This window comes from Saccopteryx leptura, chromosome 4, assembly GCF_036850995.1.
Source record: "Saccopteryx leptura isolate mSacLep1 chromosome 4, mSacLep1_pri_phased_curated, whole genome shotgun sequence".
Taxonomy (NCBI): domain Eukaryota; kingdom Metazoa; phylum Chordata; class Mammalia; order Chiroptera; family Emballonuridae; genus Saccopteryx; species Saccopteryx leptura.
Genome location: NC_089506.1, coordinates 141,965,776 through 141,972,513, shown reverse-complemented (window position 1 = coordinate 141,972,513; position 6,738 = coordinate 141,965,776). Strand labels below are relative to the sequence as shown.

General features: G+C 35.5%; 1 non-coding gene across 1 annotated transcript; it reads right to left on the bottom strand.

Moving 5' to 3' along the window:
* Positions 1–6,022: 6,022 nt before the first annotated feature.
* On the bottom strand, positions 6,023–6,098 carry TRNAP-GGG (transfer RNA proline (anticodon GGG)). The gene has a single exon. It is a non-coding gene; the product is annotated as a tRNA-Pro (tRNA).
* Positions 6,099–6,738: the final 640 nt, after the last annotated feature.

The following is a 6,738-nucleotide window of genomic DNA, read 5'->3' as shown; positions in this document are numbered from 1 at the left end:
ACCTGTAAGCCTTGGTATTTGTCGTGAAACTGTTTCTGATTCTTGTCCATTGTGCACTCAGGGATATAGCTACTCTATTCAATTATTCAATCATTTTGCTAAAAGCTTGGAGTGTCTATTTGTTACACAACATAATAAAAATGTAAAGCTATTGTCATTAATAAATAATAGAACATATGTGTCTGTTTTCCAACAGCCAGCAGAGCTTGAGTATTCATGTTTTTCAAGATTAGGTAAATCACTGCAGACAAGGAAAATTACGCCATAGCTTATGCGATCAGATCAAAACAACAGCCATTTTCTTCACCAGTGATTCCTATTAAATGAATTGTATGCAAACAGTTTCCAATAATGAGTTGGTTTAATAAATTATGTACTCTTCATAACATTTTAATGCACATCCTTCCAAGACTGGTCTGTCCCCAGAAGGGAATTTATCAAACAGCCTTTGTACATCAGAAATAAAAGCAAAATGATTGAAATTGGAGTGGCTGAAGCATAACTTGAGGTAATGGGATTGGTCTTGCTTCACTTTCTCTGTCATCCACCAGACAAAATAAACTCTCTCAAAGGTGGCTCTGTGTTATCTTTGTTTCTTGAGTTTTTGTTTTTCCCATAAGTATTAGATATTGACTAAAGACAACAAGATAGTGTGTGTGATTGATCTGTGTATGGCTCTGTTGCACAAAAAATTTTATTTCTAAAATATAGTATGTAAAATAAGGCTACAATAAGTATCTAAATATGCACAACCCTAAAGATAAATATAAAGATAATAGAAAAAAATTATTTTAATCTTGATGGTATAGTAAAAAGACATTAACCTAGACACAAATAAATATGATATTAGAGATACCTTTTATGTTTGACAAATCCTGCAGAGAGAGTAGATTTCATTGGGTAGTATTTACTTAAATAGATTTAACATTCACTTTTACATTCTAAACCAATTTTCTAAAGTCCCTGTTTTTTATTATCCACTTTATTAAGTATTTAATCTGATTAAACAGACATTTCTATTCAAAAGTAAACTGATCTTTGGGAAGAGAACACATAATTAATCCCATTCATTTTGCATCACTTCCCAGAATATAAAGAGACTATGCCTAATTTTATTGGAGTAAGAAGAAGGATTCTGTTTGGACTGTGTATAGATGGCCAATTTATCTTATAAAAGATAGTACTGTTAAACAAGAGCATTTTTCAATAGAGTAGGTGGTGCAACAGGTGCTTTCTGCACTTAATATCCCTTGTGATTAAACCAACACTGATAGTTAAAAAATATTGTTACCGTATCATATTGTTAAAGCAAAATTAGATACAATACTATGTGTTTGTCACACCAGTTTCTTCTTTCTCCTGGACACATAGCTTGACTGCATTTCCCAACTCGGTGAAGTTACATGACAAAGGTCCAGGTATTGGAATGTAGCTCTTCCCTTGTTATCTCTTTCTTCCTATGTTCTTTATTTCCCTGTTACCGGGCTGCATGTAAAGGAGACAAAACCACACTGGAAGAAGCCTGGGTTATAGATGGCTGCATGGAGTAGAGAACTCTGCTGACCCAAATCTGACTGCAAGGTGGTTAAGAAATCATTTTCTATTGGGTGAAGCCACTGAGATCTTGGATGTTTGGTATAGCAGTAAGCTTTTCTGACTAATATATTATGTACTAAACAGGATGCTTTCAGATGTAGCACAAAGGCCAACTTATAATATTCTAAGCAATAAGGACATTTAGAATCTCTCATGACAAGAAGTCAAGAGTTGGTTAAATTTCAGTGTAGTACATTCAGTGACTCAGTTAAATCATAAAATATACATATTTTTCCATCTTTTCATTCTGGAGTGTCTTAGGTTGGCTTACCTCTTAGTCACAAAACACTTCTTGCGGTTCCATACATCACACAAAGTATGGAATAATGGCCAATGGCAGTAAAATGACATTTCTTTTCTTGCCTTTTTTTTTTTAAAGCAAAGAAATCTTTCTTAGAAGCCACCCTACAGACTTTCTATGATGTCTTATTTCCAAGAATTGGGTCACATATTTTTTTGTTAACCAATTAGTCAAAAGGACAGTGGAGTAGAATAATCACTAAGCAGCCCTTGCAAATTTTAGTCTTTTCTGAAATACATCATCAGTATTTCATGTATCCTGAATAAAATAGTATTCTTTAACAAAGAAGAAAAGGGGAATGGCTTTCTGTCAACCAACAGCATATACACAGATCATTTAAAGTTTAATAAAGTCAAAAATTGCAGATATTCTTCATCCATTCTAGTCTAATGGGTACTATAACAATGTGTGAGTTTAAGGAAAGTGATTGAATACTAAAAAAATAGAACTAATCATCTATGCAATTCATATATCCAAAGTGAGATGGCATTCAATTTCTATAGTATTAAAGATACACATTTAATTTTATTAGAGGGTTCCCTTGGTGGAGGTACTATCACTAGCATCTTTGACATTTTTGCTAAATCATGATAACTAAGCATCTAAAAATTATAGATTGGTGCAGAAAACATGAAAATTATATTGGTTCAAATCTGTTCATCTAAAAAGCCAGAGGAATGAATAGATTTATTCAGTTTATGTTATGACTGCATAAACAACATAGTATATTTTGATCATGAAAATTAAATGATCCCAGAGGTCAAGAAGGCAATTTAGAACTATTGAGTCCCATTCCATATAATGCAGGGAAAAAAACTGAATTCCATAATGATGAAGTGACTTGTGCCAGATCCTATAAAAATCAGTCCCTAGAAAGGCAGGAACCATAATAAACTTTTACGTAACTTCAGTCTAGAGCTCTTTCTGACACAGTATAATACTCTTATCAATGTATAAGCATTTATTAGGAAAGTGGCACTTAAAATAAAAGAGGAATACATTGCCCAAGTGCAAAGCAGCATACCATGCAATTCTTAAAATAATGATATTTAAAATGTACTGAACTTTCCCTGGACACTGTACTAAACTTTCTACATTGCATTACAAATATTGATCAAATTATGACCTATGCAACTTACGACTATTCAACTTTATGACCACAATCGCTAGCCACGACTGCTCCACGTCTGGCAGCGCAAGCATTGCCCAGCTGGGTGTAGGACAGTGCGGACCAGCTTCCGGCAGCACTACCATCTTCCCATGCACCATTTCAGCTGTCATCCCAGACTCGGTACAGCCATTTGTGTTTTGTGTCTTGGATATTTTTCAGCAAACCCCTCTCAAGATGTCTACCATCACCACACCCTGTCCATGTCTCTTAGTCTCGTTTTAATGTCCCACCAATGTATGGAACCATGTAGTTCTTGATTCTTTCTGATTTACTAATTTCACTCCATATAATGTTATCAAGATCCCACCATTTTGTTGTAAATGATCCGATGTCATCATTTCTTATGGCTGAGTAGTATTCCATAGTGTATATGTGCCACATCTTCTTTATCCAGTCTTCTATTGATGGGCTTTTTGGTTGTTTCCATGTATTGGCTACTGTGAACAATGCTGCAATGAACATGGGGCTACATGTGTCTTTATGTATCAATGTTTCTGAGTTTTGGGGGTATATACCCAGTAGAGGGATTGCTGGGTCATAAGGTAGTTCTATTTTCAGTTTTTTGAGGAACCACCATACTTTCTTCCATAATGGTTGTACTACTTTACATTCCCACCAACAGTGAATGAGGGTTCCTTTTTCTCCACAGCCTCTCCAGCATTTGCTATTACCTGTCTTGTTGATAATAGCTAATCTAACAGGTGTGCGGTGGTATCTCATTGCAGTTTTGATTTGCATTTCTCTAATAACTAAAGAAGATGAGCATCTTCTCATATATTTGTTGGCCATTTGTATTTCTTCCTGGGAGAAGTGTCTGTTCATGTCCTCTTCCCGTTTTTTTTATTGGATTGTTTGTTTGTTTGTTGTTGAGTTTTATGATTTCTTTGTATATTTTGGGTATTAGGCCCTTATCTGAGCTGTTGTTTGAAAATATCATTTCCCATTTAGTTGGCTGTCTGTTTATTTTGTTGTCAGTTTCTCTTGCTGAGCAAAAACTTCTTAGTCTGATGTAGTCCCATTCATTAATTTTTGCCTTCACTTCTCTTGCCTTTGGAGTCAAATTCATTAAATGCTCTTTAAAACCTAGGTCCATGAGTTTAGTACCTATGTCTTCTTCTATGTACTTTATCGTTTCAGGTCTTATATTTAGGTCTTTGATCCATTTTGAAATAATTTTAGTACAAGGGGACAAGCTCTAGTTGACTTTCATTCTTTTGCATGTGGCTTTCCAGTTTTCCTAGCACCATTTGTTGAAGAGGCTTTCTTTTCTCCATTGTGTGTTGTTGGCCCCTTTATCAAAAATTATTTGACCATATATATGTGGTTTTATTTCTGGGTTTTCTATTCTGTTCCATTGGTCTGAGTGTCTATTTTTCTGCCAATACCATGCTGTTTTGATTGTCGTGGCCCTATAATATAGTTTGAAGTCAGGTATTATAATGCCCCCAGCTTCATTCTTTTTTCTTAGGATTGTTTTGGCTATTCGGGTTTTTTTATAGTTCTATATAAATCTGATGATTTTTTGCTCCATTTCTTTTAAAAATGTCATTGGAATTTTGATGGGAATTGCATTAAATTTATAAATTGCTTTGGGTAATATGGCTATTTTGATTATATTTATTGTTTCTATCAAAGAACAAGGAATATTTTTTCATTTCATTGTATCTTTTTTGATTTCCCTTAACAATGTTTTGTAGTTTTTGTTACAAAGGTCCTTTACATTCTTAGTTATGTTTATTTCTAGGTATTTTATTTTTTGTTTCAATCATGAAGAGGATTATCTTTTTGAGTCTGTTTTCTAATATTTCATTGTTGGCATATAGAAAGGCTATGGACTTTTGTATATTAATTTTGTATCCTGCAACCTTGCTGTATTGGTTTATTATTTCTAGTAATCTTTTTGTGGAGTCTTTCGGGTTTTCGATGAATAGGATCATTTCATCTGCAAAAAGTGGTACGTTTACTTCTTCTTTTCCGATATGGATGCTTTTTATTTCTTTGTCTTGTCTGATTGCTCTGGTTAGAACTTCTAGCACCATGTTAAATAAGAGTGGAGATAGTGGACAACCCCATCTTGTTCCTGATTTAAGGGGGAAAGTCCTCAGTTTTATGCCATTTAATATGATGTTAGCTGATGGTTTATCATATATGGCCTTTATCATGTTGAGATATTTTTTTCTATACCCATTTTGTTGAGTGTCTTATACATAAAGTTGTGTTGTATTTTATCAAATGCCTTTTCTGCATCTATTGATAAGATCATGTGGTTTTTGTTCTTTGTTTTGTTGATATGGTGTATTATGTTAACAGTTTTACGTATGTTGAACCATCCTTGAGATTCTGGGATGAATCCCACTTGATCATGATGTATTATTTTTTTAATATGTTGTTGTATTTGATTTGCCAGTATTGTGTTTAGTATTTTAACATCTTATTCATTAGAGATATTGGTCTGTAGTTTTCTTTTTTTGTGCCATCCTTGCCAGGTATGAGGGTTTAGTTGGCCTCATAAAATGAGGTTGGAAGTATTGCCTCTTCTTCAATTTTTTGGAAGACTTTGAGTAGAATAGAAACTAAGTCTTCTTTGAAAGTTTGATAGAGTCCATTAGTATAACTGTCTGGGCCTGGACTTTTTTTTTTTTTTTTTTTTGTATTTTTCCGAAGCTAGAAAAGGGGAGAGACAGTCAGACTCCCGCATGCACCCGACCGGGATCCACCCGGCACGCCCACCAGGGGGCGACGCTCTGCCCACCAGGGGGCGATGCTCTGCCCCTCCGAGGTGTCTCTCTGCCGCTACCAGAGCCACTCTAGTGCCTGGGGCAGAGGCCAAGGAGCCATCCCCAGCGCCCGGGCCATCTTTGCTCCAATGGAGCCTCGGCTGCGGGAGGGGAAGTGAGAGACAGAGAGGAAGGAGAGGGGGAGGGGTGGAGAAGCAGATGGGTGCTTCTCCTGTGTGCCCTGGCCGGGAATCGAACCCGGGACTTCTGCACCCCAGGCCGACGCTCTACCACTGAGCCAACCGGCCAGGGCCTTGGCCTGGACTTTTATTTTTGGCGAGGTTTTTAATAGTTTTTTCTATTTCCTCCCTCTAATTGGTCTGTTTAGGCTTTCTGCTTCTTCATGACTTAGTCTAGGAAGGTTGTATTGTTCTAGGATTTTATCTATTTTTTCTTGATTGTTGAATTTGGTGGCATATAATTTTTCGTAGTATTCTACAATACTTCTTTGTATATCTATGATGTCTGTGGTGATTTCTCCTCTTTCATTTTGGATTTTGTTTATATGAGTCCTTTCTCTTTTTTTCTTGGTGAGTCTTGCCAAGGGTTTGTCAATTTTGTTAATCTTTTCAAAGAATCAGTTCCTTATTTTATTAATATTTCCTATAGTTTTTCTATTCTCTATTTCATTTATTTCAGCTCTGATTTTTATTATTTCCTTTCTACGGCTGGTTTTGAGTTGACTTTGTTCTTCTTTTTCTAATTCCTTAAGGTGTGAAGTTAAGTGGTTTATTTGGGCTCTCTCTTATTTGTTCATATAGGCCTGAAGTGATATGAACTTTCCTCTTATTACTGCTTTTGCTGCATCCCAGAGATTCTGATATGTCTTGTCATTTTCATTTGTCTGTATATATCTTTTGATCTCTGTGCTTATTTCTTCTTTGACCCATTCA